The sequence below is a fragment of the Martes martes genome (genome assembly GCF_963455335.1).
Source record: "Martes martes genome assembly, chromosome: 1".
NCBI classification, from domain to species: Eukaryota; Metazoa; Chordata; class Mammalia; order Carnivora; family Mustelidae; genus Martes; species Martes martes.
In genome coordinates, this window is record NC_137888.1 from 102,127,253 (window position 1) to 102,144,714 (window position 17,462).

General features: G+C 38.0%; 1 pseudogene across 1 annotated transcript; it reads left to right on the forward strand.

The window, feature by feature from the left end:
- The first annotated feature begins 400 nt into the window (after nt 1–400).
- Nucleotides 401–899, forward strand: LOC308343159 (large ribosomal subunit protein eL32-like; annotated as a pseudogene). Its single transcript has one exon. The product of its transcript is annotated as a large ribosomal subunit protein eL32-like (transcript).
- The last annotated feature ends 16,563 nt before the right edge of the window (nt 900–17,462 follow it).

A 17,462-nucleotide genomic window follows, 5' to 3' on the forward strand; every position in this document is an offset into this window, starting at 1 on the left:
ATTTGCCTTATCATGCCACCTAATATATGCTCAAGCTTCTTTTACTTCAAGGACAGCCTGACCTAAATCAGTATGAATGCATCAAAATAAAGACTCTTAATGGGCAACTAAACTTCTCTGATAAATCCTGATATTCACCAGTGCCATTTGTTCAAAGTAGAATTAAAAAGTAAAGGCTTTGAGGTGCCTGGGCGGCTCAGTCCATTAAGCATTTGCCTTCAGCTCAAGTCATGATCTCAGGAGCCTGGGATGGAGCCCCGCACTGAGCCCCACATCAGGCTCCATGCTCAGTAGGGAATCTGCTTCTCCCTCTGCTTTTGCGCATGCTCTCCATCTCTCTCTCTCAAATAAATAAATAAAATCTTAAAAAATAAATAAATAAAGGCTTTTTTGTCTCTTCCTCAGTGATGCCTGTAGAGGCGGCAGCCATTTTCTACTCAGCATCATGGCCACCCTCAGACCTCTCATGAAGCCTGAGATCACTAAAAAGAGGACCAAGAAGTTCAACAGGAACCAGCCAGCCTGATATGTCAAAATTAGGCACAACTGGTGGAAACCCAGAGGCACTGACAATAGACTACAAAGAAGATTCAAGGGCCAGATCTTGATGCCCAACATTGGTTAGAGGAGCAATAAGAAAACAAAGCATATGTTACCCAGTGGCTTCTAGAAGTTCATAGTCCACAACATCAAGGAGGCTGAAGTACTCCTTATGTGCAACAAATCTTGCCATGCAGAGATTGCTCACAATGTCTCCTCCAAGAATCACAAAGCCACTGTGGAAACAGCAGCCCAGCTGGCCATCAGAGTCACAAATCCCAATGTCAGGCTGCACAGTGAAGAAAATAAATAGACATAGAGCTTATGTGTACATTGTATTTGTGTTAATAAAACCATAAAACTATATAAAAAGGCTTTTTTATATATAAAAACAATATAATGAAAAAAAACCAGCTATTGAATACACTTTAATTCAATATAAAAAAGAAAGAAATCCAGAAGAAATATAAAATTATACACTAAAAATGGGATACTGGAGTTTTGAGAAAATGGTAGAATAGGAGGATCCTGAGCTCATCTTGTTTCACAGACACACAAAGATTAACAGCTACATCTATGCAACTAACTCTGAAAACAATCTGATGACTGGCAGAACAGACTTTCCACAGCTACCCATAGAGAAAAGGGCACATGTTAAAGGGTAGAAGGGGCAGAGACCCAGTTGGGAATGAAACCACCCCCACCACCATGTGACCAATGACAAATGGAAGGGACATCACAAGCATGGAGAAGTGCTAAGGCACCCCTGACACTGGGGACCCCTACTGGGAAGACAATCTCCATAACACCTGGTTTGAAAACCAGTGGGACTTAACTTGCTAAAAAGCAGGAGGGCAATAGGAAACTGAGTTCCCATCCTTAAAGAGCCAGTATACTAAATAACTTGGCCGGACACAGCAAAGAAGTATTAGTTTAAAATTACCTGGGGTATATGTGAAGGAGATTTCTGAATAATCATAGAACATGTGCAGAAGGGAAAGGGATCTGCAAGACATTTCTCTGCAAACAGAAGTGTTCAAAGGCACCATTTCTCTTCTCCTTACCACCCCACTCCCCAACCTAAATGGCCAGAAACTTCTGGGAATGAGTGCTAACACTCTCCATCTTCTTTGCTAGCACCTCATGCCCCATCCTGGCACTCCCCTGAAGACCCAACCTGTCAAATTTACCTGCTTTGGTAGGCATCTCTCTCCAAAGTGACTCCTGCTCTGCTACACCAAGCAGGCAGCCCCAGCCAGAACCAGTGCCACCCAAAGGTTAAAAAAAAAAAAATTAAAGCTTTTTAATATAAGATCAGGAAAAAGAAAAGGATGTCCACTCTCACCACTTTTAATCAACATAGTACTGGAAGTCCTAGCGGCAGTGACCAGAAAAGAGAAAAAAAGAAAAAGCATCCAAACTGGTAAGAAATAAAACCCTCTATTTGCAGATGACATGATACTGTATACAGAAAACCCAAAAGATTCAGCTAACATTAGAACTGATAAATGAATTCAGGAAAGTTGCAGGATACAAAATTAATATACAGAAATCTGAGGAATTTCTATAGACTAATAATGAAGTAGCAGAAATTAACGTTAAGAAAACAAGCCCGTTTATAATTGTCACCAAAAATAATAAAATAGCTAGAAACATCTTATACACTAACAATGAAAACACAGAAAGGGAAATTAGAGAATTGATTTAATTTACTATAGCACCAAGAACCATAAGATACCTCGGAATAAACCTAACCAAAGAGGTAAAGGATCTGTACTCGAGGAACTACAGAACACTCATGAAAGAAATCGAAGAAGACACAAAAAGATGGAAGACCATTCCATGCTCTTGGATCGGAAGAATAAACATTGTTAAAATGTCTATACTGCCTAGAGCAATCCATACTTTTAATGCCATTCCGATCAAAATTCCACCAGTATTTTTCAAAGAGCTTGAGCAAACAATCCGAAAATTTGCATGGAATCAGAAGAGACCCTGAATTGCTAAGGAAATGTTGAAAAAGAAAAACAAAACTGGGGGCATCATGTTGCCTGATTTCAAGCTTTACTACAAAGCTGTGATCACCAAGACAGCATGGTACTGGCATAAAAACAGACACATAGACCAGTGGAACAGAGTAGAGAGCCCAGATATGGACCCTCAACTCTAAGGTCAAATAATCTTCAACAAAGCAGGAAAAAATATACAGTGGAAAAAAGACAGTCTCTTCAATAAATGGTGCTGGGAAAATTAGACAGCTATATGTAGAAGAATAAAACTCGACCATTCTCTTACACCATACACAAAGATAAACTTGAAATGGACAAAAGACCTCAACATGAGGCAGGAATCCATCAGAATCCTAGAGGAGAACATAGGCAGTAACCTCTTCGATATCAGCCACAGCAACTTCTTTCAAGATATGTCTCCAAAGGCAAAGGAAACAAACGCAAAAATGAATTTTGGGGACTTCATCAAGATCAAAAGCTTCTGCACAGCAAAGGAAACAGTCAACAAAACAAAGAGGCAACCCATGAAATGGGAGAAGATATTTGCAAATGACAGTACAGACAAAGGAGTGATATCCAAGATCTATAAAGAATGCCTCAAACTCAACACACACAAAACAGATAATCATGTCAAAAAAATGGGCAGAAGACATGAATAGACACTTCTCTAATGAAGACATACAAATGGCTACCAGACACATGAAAAAATGTTCATCATCACTAGCCATCAGGGAGATTCAAATCAAAACCACATTGAGATACCACCTTACACAAGTTAGCATGGCCAAAATTAGCAAGACAGGAAACAACGTATGTTGGAGAGGATGTGGAGAAAGGGGAACCCTCTTACACTGTTGGTGGGAATGCAAGTTGGTGCAGCCACTTTGGAAAACACTGTGGAGATTCCTTAAGAAATTAAAAATAGAGCTTCCCTATGACCTTGCAATTGCACTACTGGGTATTTACCCCAAAGATACAGATGTAGTGAAAAGAAGGGCCAATCTTCATAGCAGCAATGGCCACAGTCACCAAACTGTGGAAAGAACCAAGATGCCCTTCAATGGACAAATGGATAAGGAAGATGTGGTCCATATATACTATAGAGTATTATGCCTCCATCAGAAAGGCTGAATACCCAACTTTTGTATCAACATGGACGGGACTGGAAGAGATTATGCTCAGTGAAATAAGTCAAGCAGAGAGAGTCAATTACCATATGGTTTCACTTATTTGTGGAGCATAAGAAATAACACAGAGGACATGGGGAGATGGAGAGGAGAAGGGAGTTGAGGGAAATTGGAGGGGGAAATGAACCATGAGAGACTATGGACTCTGAAAAACAATCTGAGGGTTTTGAAGAGGCGGGGAGTGGGAAGTTGGGTGAGCCTGGTGGTGGGTATTACGAAGGGCAAGTTTTGCATGGAGCACTGGGTGTGGTGTGTAAACAATGAATTCTGGTACACTGAAGAGAAATTTTAAAAAATTAAAAAAAATATCTAGGAATAAATTTTATCAAGGGAGTGAAAGGCCTACACTCTAAAAATATAAAATCATACACTCATGAAGAAACTGAACAAAAATGAAAAGATTACCATGCTCATGGACTGGAAGAACAAATACCATTTAAATACCATTAAAATGACTACCTAAAGCAAGATTCAATGAAATTCCTATCAAAATACCAATAGCATTTTTCCCAAAACTAGAACAAACAATCCTAAAATTTGTATGGAACAAAAGACTCTGAATAGCCAAAGCAATCCTGAGAAAGAATAACAAAGCTGGAGATATCACATTCCAGATTTTAAGATTTTAAGGGGAGTCTCCTTGGATCTGCCTCTTGTGGCATACCTGCTCCCAGAGCAGTGGACCGACTGTGCCTTGGATGACAGTTTAAGGTAATCCTGATCTGAGACACCCCTACCTCCTCTAGGAGGAGCAATGCAGCAGGAATCTGCTGGGTTTGGAGACTCCAAACAGGGCCGTGCGCCAGAGATAGAAACGCTCAGTCACAGGCCAGGTGAGCATGGAGTACAGCCAGAGACCAGGGAGATGGGAGGGATTCACTGCTTTTCTCTGAGGGCACCCTGAGGAATGGGACCCTGAGCTCTTGGCTCCTCCAGGCTGGAGGCCATTTTAGACCCAAAGACACCTCCAGATTTAAATTGAGGGTATGGAAAACAGTTTACCATGCTAATAAACACCAAAAGAAAGCTGCGGTGGCAATCCTTATATCAGATAAATTAGATTTTAAGCCAAAGACTATAATAAGAGATGAAGAAGGACACTATGTCATACTTAAATGGTCTGTCTAACAAGAAGAGCTAACAATTTTAAATATCTATGCCCCTAACACGGGAGCAGCCAATTATATAAACCAATTAATAACAAATCAAGGGAACACAACAACAATAATACAATTAGAGTAGGGAAGTTTAACACTCCCCTCACTGAAATGGACAGATCATCCAAGCAAAAGATCAACAAAGAAATAAAGGCCTTAAATGGCACACTGGACCAGATGGACATCACAGATATATTCAGAATATTCCATCCCAAACAACAGAATACATATTCTTCTCTAGTGCACATGGAATATTCTCCCGAATAGATCATATCCTGGGTCACAAATCAGGTCTCAACTGGTGCTAAAAGATTGGGACCATTCCTTGCATATTTTCAGACCACAGTGCTCTAAAGCTAGAACTCAATCATAAGAGGAAAGTTGGAAAGAGCTCAAATACATGGAGGCTAAAGAGCATCCTACTAAAGAATGAATGGGTCAACCAGGAAATTAAAGAATTTAAAAAATTCATGGAAACAAATGATAATGAAAACACAACTGGTCAAAATCTTTGGGATGCAGCAAAGGCAGTCCTACGAGTAAAGTACATAGTAATACAAGCCTTTCTCAAGAAACAAGAAAGGTCTCAAGTACACAACCTAACCCTACACCCAAAGGAGCTGGAGAGAGAATAGCAAAGAAAGCCTAAACCCAGCAGGGGAAGAGAAATCACAAAGATCACAGCAGAAATCAAAGAAATAGAAACCAAAAGAACAGTGGAACAGATCAACAAAACTAGGAGCTGATACTTTGAAAGAATTAAGATTGACAAAACCATGGCCAGATTTATCAAAAAAAAAAAAAAAAAAAAAAGACAAAGGACCCAAATAAATAAATCATGAATGAAAGAGGAGAGGTCACGACCAACACCAAAGAAATACAAACAGTTATAAGAACATATTATGAGCAACTATACACCAGCAAATTTGACAACCTGGAAGAAATGGATGCATTCCTAGAGACATATAAACTACCACAATTGAACCAGGATGAAAGAGAAAACCTGAACAGACCCATAACCAGTAAGGAGATTGAAGCAGTCATCGAAAATCTCCCAACAAACAAGAGCCCAGGGACAGAAGGCTTCCCAGGGGAATTTTACCAAGCACTGAAAGAAGAATTAATTCCTATTCTCATGAAACTGTTCAAAAAAAATACAAATGGAAGGAAAACTTCCAAACTCATTTTATGAGGCCAGCATCAAAACCGGACAAAGAACCCATCAAGAAGAATTACAGACCAATATCCTTGATGAACACAGATGCAAAAATTCTCACCAAAATACTAGCCAATAGGACCCAACAGTACATTAGAAGGATTATTCACCACAACCAAGTGGGACTTATTCCTGGGCTGCAAGGTTGGTTCAATATCCACAAATCAATCAGTGTGATATAATATTTTAGTAAAAGACAGAATAAGAACCAAATGATACTCTCAATAGACACTGAAAAAGCATTTGACAAAGTACAGCATCCTTTCTTGATCAAAACTTTTCACAGTGCAGGGATAGGGTACATACCTCAACACCATCAAAGCCATCTATGAAAAACCCACAGCAAATATCATTCTCAATGGGGAAAAACTGAGAGCTTTCCCCTAAGGTCAGGAACACAGCAGGGATGTGCACTGTCACCACTGCTATTCAACATAGTACTAGAAGTCCTAGCCTCAGCAATCAAACAACAAAAAGAAATAAAAGGCATCCAAATCAGCAAAGAAGAAGTCAAACTCTCACTCTTTGCAGATGATATGATACTTTATGTGGAAAACCCAAAAGACTCCACTCCAAAACTGCTAGAACTCATACAGGAACTCAGTAAAGTGTCAGGATATAAAATCAATGCACAGAAATCAGTGGCATTTCTATACACCATCTGAATTGGCAGAAGAAAGAGAAATTAAGGAGTCGATCCCATTTACAAGTGCACCCAATACCATAAGATACCTAGGACTAAATATAACCAAAGAGGCAAAGAGTTTTCTGTACTCAGAAAACTGTAAAGTACTCATGAAAGAAATTGAGGAAGACACAAAGAAATGGGAAAACATTCCATGCTCATGGACTGGAAGAACAAATACTGTGAAAATGTCTATGCTAGCTAGAGTTATCTACACATAGAATGTAATCCCTATCAAAATACCATCAATTTTTTTCAAAGAAATGGGACAAATAATCCTAAAATTTATATGGAACCAGAAAACACCCTGAATAGCCAGAGGAATGTTGAAAAAGAAAGTCAAAGTTGGTGGCATCACAATTCCAGACTTCAAGCTCTATTACAAAGCTGTAATCATCAAGACACTATGGTACTGGCACTAAAACAGACACATAGATCAATGGAACAATAGAGAGAGCCCCAACTATGGTCAACTAATCTTCAATAAAGCAGGAAAGAATGTGAATGGAAAAAAGACAGTCTCTTCAACAAATGGTGTTGGCAAAACTGGACAGCCACATGCAGAAGAATGAAACTGGACCACTTCCTTACACTACACACAAAAATAGTCTCAAAATGGATGAAAGACCTCAATGTGAGACAGGAATCCATCAAAATCCTTGAGGAGAACACAGGAAGCAACCTCTTCGACCTCAGCCGCAGCAACGTCTTCCAAGACACATTGCCAAAGGCAAGGGAAGCAAGGGCAAAAATGAACTGTTGGGACCTCATCAAGATCAAAAGCTTTTGCACAGCAAAGGAAACAGTCAACAAAGCAAAAGACAACTGACAGAATGGGACAAGATATTTGCAAACAACATATCAGATAAAGGACTAGTATCCAAAATCTATAAAGAATTTATCAAACTCAACACCCAAAGAACAAATAATCCAATCAAGAAATGGGCAGAAGACATGAACAGACGTTTCTGCAAAGAATACATCCAAATGGTCAATAGACACCTGAAAAGGTGCTCAACATCACTCAGCATCAGGGAAATACAAATCAAAACCACAATGAGATACCACCTCACACCAGTCAGAATGGCTAAAATTAACAAGTCAGGATAGGACAGATGTTGGCCAGGATGCGGAGAAAGAGGAACCCTCCTACACCGTTGGTGGGAATGCAAGCTGGTGCAGCCACTCTGGAAAACAGTATGGAGGTTCCTCAAAAAGTTGAAAATAGAGCTACCCTATGACCCAGAAATTGCACTATCGGATATTTATCCTAAAGATACAAATGTAGTGATCCAAAGGGGCATGTGCACCTGAATGTTTACAGCAGCAATGTCCACAATAGCTAAACTATGAAAAGAATCTAGATGTCCATCAACAGATAAATGGATAAAGAAGATGTGGAAAACCCATACACACACACACACACACACACACACACACACACACACACACTGGAATACTATGCAGCCATCAAAAGAAAAGAAATCTTGCCGTTTGCAACGATGTGGATAGAACTAGAGGGTATTATGCTGAGCAAAGTAAGTCAATCAGAAAAAGACAATTATCGTATGATCTCCCTGATATGAGGAATTCGAGAGGCAGAGCGGGGTATTGTGGGGGGTAGGGAAGGAAAAAATGAAACAAGATGAGATCGGGAGGGAGATAAACCATAAGAGACTCTTAATCTCACAAAACAAACTGAGGGTTGTTGGGGGGTGTGGGGGTAGGGAGAGGGTGGTTGGGTTATGGACATTGGAGAGAGTATGTGTTATGATGGGTGTTGTGAAATGTGTAAGCCTGATGACTCACAGACCTGTACCCCTGGGGAAAATAATACATTATATGTTAGTAAAAATAATTTATAAAATAAATATGTTATAAAATAAATATAAGTCATGGAGATGAAAATTACAGCACAGAGAATACAGTCAATAATATTGTATGTTGGCAGTAACTCCCCCTATTATGGCGAGCACTGAGTAATGTACAGAATTGTTTAATCAATATGTTATCCATCTGAAACAAATAGACCAATATATGTTAGTTATACTTTAATAATTTTTAAAGTAATAAATAAATAAAAGTGGGACACTGACTTGAACTTCTTGGCCACTGATTAGGGAGCACTTCTCTTTAGGTCAGAAATTAGTCAATCTTTTTTTATGTAAAGCAGTGCAGGAAAATTTCAAAACTCCCAAAAAGACATCAGTCAGTATAGTTTTCAAAAAATTCTTTTTATCTTCTAATCAAAACAATATTAAGAAGGAATTAATTATTACCCTCAGTGTTTTCTCAGCCCTTTTTTGTGAGGCACCTTTTCTTTTATTGTTTCAAATTTCCTAACAGTGATGAATTCCTACCCACATCTAACTGTAGAAGAAGAGGACAAATAAAGTTTTGTCCCATTATTGCTTCATTTGAGCTGAGGTGATCTGCTTCCCTGTTTCATATCAAACATGATTGTTAGTGACAATATCCAAATGTAACTTTCCTGGTCCCATTTGGGGCACTGAAATGCATATTCCACTTTCTCCCAACAAATATTTCAAAATAGAAAGCACGACAAAATCCTATGTTATATATAGGGCAAGAGATGAAGAAATCTGAGGAATACATCAAGTCCTTGTTACCTTTCCTGTTTAATGTTCATAACCTATCACTTGAGAAGGAAATGCCCCAAATCTTGTGTATAGTAGCTCCATATCCATTCGGTCCCCAAATAAAGGAGTAGCCCCTTCACAAACAGCCAATAAAGCCTGGCCTCAGAAACATGATATTCTATGACTCCTCTGGCATGACACCAAAGAGCTGAGGTTAAGAAAAAGATAGGTATTCACAGAAGAAAAAAAAAAATGTGATATGTTGAATCTATGAAAAAGAGCTGAGTAAAATTATAATAAATGATAAAATATTCCTGAAGTTCTGTAATAGCAAAGTTATTCACTTGTTCATTCATTCAATAAATGTTTACAAGAATCTATTATATGTAAGGTATTATATTGATACAAATAATTAACATTGCTATTTCAGGTATCACACTAGATATTTTATGTACCTTATCTCAAAATTGTTATGAATTAGGTATTATTATCATCCCAATTCTCCAGAAGAAAAATTTAAAGTTATAAAGATTAAATAACTTGCTCAAGATCATAAGTGGCAGTGATAGGATTTGAATTTATATCTATTTTCTTTTTACCATTAGAACCACTTTAAAAACATTTGAAGATTGAAGGACTATAAATATTCAGAGTACCTACCAATCCAAAAATCAATACTATGTTTAAGTAAATACGAATCATTTTGAAGTTAGCCACCTAAATTTCATTTGGGGTCAAAAGCATAAATATTGAAATACTTTTTCTTTTGACAGTAATGTTTCCCAATCTCCTTTGTAGCACTTGCCAACAGCCAACATGAAGATGAATTTTACAGGGGAAACTGAAAAATTATTATTTTGTTGGCCAGTGTGGAAATTTCCTGCTGGTTCCCCTGTGGCAGTGGAGTTGCCCTTAAATCTAAAAAGCCTAATCTGGGGGTGCCTGCATGGCTCAGTGGGTTAAGCCTCTGCCTTCGGCTCAGGGCATGATCTCAGGGTCCTGGGATCAAGCCTCGCATTGGGCTCTCTGCTCAGCAGGGAGCCTGCTTCCCTCTTGTGATCTTGTGATCTCTCTCTGTCAAATAAATAAATAAATAAAATCTTAAAAAAAAATTTTTTTAATAAATAAATAAAAAGCCTAGTCTGTGGAATGCCCAAAACTGAGCTCTTCCCTATGTATTTGCCAAACAATAACCAGGAGTGGAAGCTACTCAGTTCTTCTATTTTGACTTACATGTTAGTGGACTATACCATGATTATTTCATAGAGAACATGTTATTATTATTTTATGTATATAATAAACTCTTAATGAGTATCTATTAATGCAATCTATATGACAGGAATTTGTGTTCCTTTTTCTTTTTCTTTTTTTTAACTAGCAAAATAGGTTTATTCAGGAATAGCAGAGAATTGAATTTGGGACATGCAAGATATGGCAAAACCATAGAGAAGTTCAACAAAGGAGAAGAATATTATTTCATGAAGGAGGAAGTTCATTTCTTTTAAAATAGTCCCATATAACCAAAGAAAATGTAACAAATAATAATTTGCATATCTACCTTGAGCAAATATAGCACATTTGGGATCATTTCTAATACTCAATTTGCATACATGCTCTATGGAAGACATGTTGAAAAGAATCTGTAACTACTTCCCAGTGCTCTAAATACTCCAGATCGTATTAGAAATGATATGTGCCTTTTTCACTATCTTTATCCCAAGCCTCATGTATATGCTTTGCATAGCTACTTTATACTAAAATAGTAAGTTTGTTGAATAAATGAGCTCTATATCTTCTCAAATCCTCTGGCATCATCCTTTAAAAAAATAATAGTAGCCTGTGGGTCAGAGGCTGTGGCTCTAGTCCTGACAATATGTTGAACCACCATCTGACTTTAAACGAGCCATAGTAACAGACTGCTTCCATGAGACTCAGTGGAACAAAATGGGTGGCTTAAGTGTTAAAGAATGGTACCAGATGCTCCTTGGTATAGCACTAATGGCTTTCAGCTCATTTCTGAAAGAAAGCCATGTAGATAAGGCCTTCCATCAGAGAGCACATGATGAACAAGCAGCCTTTTGGAGGTGACACTGGGAAATACTAGTGAGTGGTCCAAACCCTGCAGACCTAGAAACTATGGGGAAGATGACAAACTTTGGACCCTGCTGTCAGAATGGGCTCAGGAGTTCTAGCAAGAATGGCACAGTCCAAGGACTAGATGGCCCACCTAGTGGAGCCACTAGTGTCCCCTAGTGGGTTAACTCTAGGAGATAAAACTGACACTGGGCAATAAAAAGAAATATAATCATTAAGGTGTAACAGGTATCCTGGAAAGCCAAATAGGTGGGTCTGATGCCATCTTCCAGAAGAAGTAACCAGTTTGGGCCCCCCTTACAGATAAAGCATGTTTAGAGAGAGTCTGACAGCAACCTACTTTCTGGAAGTCTACAAGCAAGTGAAGTCTGCAGGTGGGGTTTGGGAGAAGAACCGTAGAGGCAGTAACTACGAATGGCACACAAGGTCAGGGCAGGACTCACCAAGGTTGGACTAATGTTGTCTGACAGTCACAAAATTTCCCAGGGAGAGCTCTTAAAATCACCCTGCTACTCACTCCTTATATCAGTACTCAGAGTCTGTGAAACTGACAACTGCTTTATGCAGGGAAAGTCTATTTATTTAATTCTATTTTTAACATTTCCCTCAACTCCTGAGCTACCTACAGCCAATATTTTTCAAATGGTTCTATGGATGACTCCTTTGACTAAGACTCAATGAATGAAGACAATTAAAAATGGGTACAAGATCACTTAGATCCTACATTATTAGGGGTACAGTGATCATCATAGATCCCAAGATCACTGATGCCCCTCTTCTCACTATACATGCAAAGAACTACAGTGCAGGGAGGTTGAGTGACTTTTTTTTACATAGGCCAACTAGTTAGAGGGAGCATTTGGCCTAGAATCCATATCATGAACATGAACATGCCTAGGTCAGCACTTTTGTCACTGCACAGTACTGGTCCTATTATAATGAACACAACATTTAGCTTTCCTGTTTATTGTTTCCTGTCTTACACAAGACTTCATGAAGTAATATTCTTATCAGAGTGTATTTCCCAAATAGCTTGCTTACTAAATCTCTCTTACTAAAGTAAATGTTGTATTTGTTGTACTTCTGAGTCTTGCCTTTCACTACTAAAAACAAAAAGTGTAGTGTCCAGTGGGTTTATACTTCTCTGACCATATATGACTCAAAAACTGTCAAATGCAATTTATGTATGGTAACCACTGTTAATAATCAACAACAATACAAAAATCCTTAAGTGGCTTAATTGATGGGATATTAAATCTTAGAGGGCAGGAGAAACTAAGAAATTCACACTAACGTAAGGACAGAGATCTAAAAATGCAGTGAAAATTATCCAAGGAGGCATTCCAGCTTTGCCACTAATTAATTCTGTAACTTCAGTGCACTCATTTAACCCCAGGTTAAAAATCAAATAATTCTTGATTTTTGCCTTTCACTCCAAAACCTATCAGCAAGTCCTCTTAGGTCTGTCATTAAAACAAAGCCAGAATCTAACCATTTCTCACTACTCTACTGCTTTTCACATGATGAATCTTCATCCACATCCTCACCTGAAATATTGCAATTATCTCCTAATTGGCCTCCTTTGCTTTTACATTTACCCTTTCACAGTCTAAACTCCACATGTGAGTAATCATTTTTAAAACATGGAACAGATCACATGAGCTTTCTACTTAAAACCTTCCTATGGCTTCCCATCATATTTAGAATGAAATCTAAACTCCTTACTAAGACTTAACTTTACAGGATCTGGCCCCAACTACCTCTCCCATCTCATCATTCCCCACCCTCCCCAACTTAACTTCACTAACTTTCTGGCTGTTCCTCAAATATGCAAACTCATTCCTACCCAGACCCTATTCTCTGGTATTTCCCTTTGCCTGGAATCCTCTTCCCAAAGACATTTATATGATTGGCATCTTCACATCATTCAAATCTATGACTAACTGTATCTTCCACAAAGAGCAACACCTGACCACCCTATCTAAAACAACTCAACCCTTCATACCCTCCTCTGCATTTCTCCTCATAGCATTTGCCATTGCCCCAAATCACATTTGTAATTTAGCTGATGATAACCTTTTTGAGGGCAGAGACCTAGGGTGTCTTGTTAACTAATTTATCTTCAGTGCCTAGACAGCACCAGCTATAATAGTAAATGTTCAATAAATATTAAACCAAATGAATTATCCTCCAAGCTTCATCATTTTATGACACTGTGATACTCACAGGATCAGTAGAGTAGACTGACATGCAGACTCTGTTAGATTCTGAATAGACTGGTAACTTTACCACCCATCTATCTTCGGGCACATTGCTTGGATTTGCTGCCCATAATGGCACTTTTCTTTCCAAATGCAGGTAGATGCTCCTATATGCCCTCTATGGTGCTGCTCTTGTCCTCTATCCTCCTTTCCCCAGGATGGTCAGAGAAGATTTTCACTGTGTTTTTTTTTCCTTTGAGATGGGTATACTTCTTCAGGTACTTGTTATATATTTTGCTATCTCAGTAAAACTTCCTGAAGTCTTAGAACTTCTGTGATGATGTTCTGTATTTTTTTCCTACCAAAATATAACTGTTATATATTTGCTGGATGAGAGTTAACTCATTATCATTAAATGCTAAAATATTTACTGCATTAAAATTCCATGCCATGTGAAGATATAGAAATGAAAGCTGCCTCCTGCTTCTGCTCTTGACAATCTCTGGAAATTTTCTAGACTGCCCTGACAATTCTTTTTTTTTTTTTTTCCATGTGACTTGCTCAACAGTCTTTTGTGCTCCAAATATTGTTTATTTATCATTACAAATGATAAGTTTCTGGCTAAGACTGATGTTTGTCAGCTCAGATGGAAACGTTGGAATAATTAATAATATCGTTTATTTTTAAAAACCTATAGTTAGGTGGCATGCAGAATGTATTAAAAGGAAAAGCTGCAGCTTCCTGGAACGTGATTTCCTCATTATGAGAGATCAAAGAGGTCAAAGATAGCTAATACACAAAAGCTGAAAAAGAAGCCCTTGTTTCTAGTGATAGTTCAAGAAAGTGTCTTAGAAGATCCCGTTCACATGTCCCAAAAGCGTTAATTCTCACTTAAACATCTATGGAAGTAACAACTACCCAGTGATTTAAAAGTCCATAAAATAGATACAGCCCATTTTCTCTTCATTAAATACCCCACTGCAAATTCTACAATTTCACTTTCATATGTTCAGGAAACAATAAAACTAAAAATTTCTAAACTGGCTGATTCCTCAGTTCAACCATAGAAGCTGAAACAAGTTAGTTCTTTCTCGATATCCAAAATAATATTAAGAGCAACAATCTTTTTCTATGTGCTTACCAGAACTGTGAATTTAATTCTCTAAGAAAGATTTGAAGTTGTACCCTCTGCAAACTTTCTACTGAGATTAGATCTACACATTTTAAATTCTATTTGGACAATAGACTACAGTTTCCCTGACTCTGTCATTAAAATAAACCCAATGTAAACTGTAATCACAATGAACCAAGGAATTAAGGTGAGATACTTAGTAATTCATACAAAAGACAAGTTAGATTCCCTGCTGTCAGCTTCAAAGGTTATAGGTAATAAACTAGAAACTACAAGCAAATTGAGACAAAGGAAGAGAACATAACTCTTAAGACTGACTTAGGTCATTTGATCACTTTATCATATCTCTCCGAGATGACAAAATAGAGACTTGAAATGTTGAAATGTTGATATCCTAACCTAACATAATATTAAAAATATTTTACAATAATCATGATACCAGTACTGACCTAGTAAAACAGACTCGAACTTCACAAAGAGGAATTACAGCCCTTTTGGTCTTTGAGGACCTTTTGTGGCAGGCATCAACCATTTAGTGGCTGATTTAGGGGAAGTCTGGTGGGTTCTGTGGGAAGGTCTAGGGCCAAAGCAGTGAGGACAATGATAGGGTCACTCAAAACGTTTGGAGTAGAAGCTCTTTACCAACCAGTAAAATAGTATTTCAGAATTTTTAACACCTGGAAGAGCCATACAATGAATGCCAAGTGAACATTACCCTTTGCACTGTTATGAATTTTGAGTGACTAAGGAAAGGAGAAAGGAAGGGAAGGGAGGAGCAACAAACATATCAGTCCCGCTAAAATATTTTTTTTTACTTTGCTATTTCTCCTCCCTTAGTGAGATCCTACTCATCCAACAGAATTCAAATGTCATTTATAAAGTCAAATTCCTCGCTCCCAACACAAATTCCTCACCTGCCTTGTTTTCATTCTCCCCTCACTGTAATTTTATGTATATATTTGTTCAATAGTTATTTGCTTAATGTCTCCTTCTCTCTTTAGACTCTAGGTCCCAAGAGATCTTTTTTTTTTAAAGATTTTATTTATTTACTTGACAGACAGAGATCACAAGGAGGCAGAGAGGCAGGCAGAGGGAGAGGGAAGCAGGCTCCCTGCCGAGCAGAGAGCCTGATGCTGGGCTTGATCCCAGGACCCTGGGATCATGACCTGAGCCGAAGGCAGAGGCTTAACCCACTGAGCCACCCAGGCGCCCCGGTCCCAAGAGATCTTAAGACTTGTTCTTTGGCTCACCATTTTCTAACAAACAGAAAAAAATACTTGATGCACATTAAATATTTTTTGAATAAACAACAGCGATGTTTAAAATGCTACATACCATATAAGGTAAAATGAAACAGCAATTATCCATAGTTGCCTCACAGTGAGGGAGAAAATCATGCATGTAAAAAAAAAAAAAAGATAATAATTACAGTATCTAACATTAATCAAGTTCTTACTAAAAATATTCAGTGTGCTAAGTGTTTCAAATACTACCTTATTTAATTTTCCCAAAACCCTATGAGGTAAGCACTATTTTCAATGTCCCCATTTTGTAGATGAGGAAATTAAGGCTTAGAGGAATAAGTTGTTAAAATTCCAGAGATAGTAAGTGATAGAACAAGGATCTGAAGGCAGGCCTATTGAGCACCAGAAGCTGAATTCAGTCTCCACATATTCTGCTTCTTCATGTTTAATCCATCTCACATATGCCCCCTTCCTTTGGAGTGGATGAGCTGGCAGACATTTTGTACTTCTATACAGATTGGATTAAGTATGCATAAGAACCAAAGCAATACATTATAAGAGGAAAGATAACAAGGAAAAAAACTGCTGCAGACATATTCTGGTATCTATTCACTGAGCAGATGGTGTACTTCTGAGAAATACCGGGATATATGAAAGAAAACAGTTAGGCAACTGATGTTTATGTGGGTGTGGATTTCTGGCTACAGCAGATGCCTGTTGCTTCCTGACATCTGCCATATTCCACTCTAAGTACCAAAAAAACATACAGCTGACAAAGTTGCATAGATTGTAGCTTTGCATGTTAGTAAGTTGTACTTACTGGTCCTATAAGGCATCATCCAACCAAGAAGTCAAAAGCTAAAATTGATCTCTGAGATACCATAGCACAATAGAAAAAACACAGACTTTAGAATCCAACAAGCCTGATTTTAACTCAACACCAAAACAAACAAAGAAACAAAATAACCAAAAAATAAACAATTAAAAATGGGTAGAGGACCTGAATAGATATTTTCCCAAAGAAGACATCCAGATGGCCAACAGACACATGAAAAGATGCTCAACATCGCTAATCATCAGGGAAATACAAATCAAATCCACAATGAGATGTCACTTTACGCCTGTCAGAATGGCTAGAATGAAAAAGACAAGAAATAACAAGTGTTGGTGAGGACATGGAGAAAAAAGAATACCTTGCACTGTTGGTGGAAATGTACATTGGTGCGGCCACTATGGAAAACAATATGTTCTTCAAAAAATTAAAAAATAAAAATATCACATGATCTAGCAACCCCTCCTACTGGGTATTTACCCAAAGAAAATGACAACAGCACTTTGAAAGGATATATGCACCCCTATGTTTATTGCAGCATTAATCACAATAGTCAAGGTAGGGA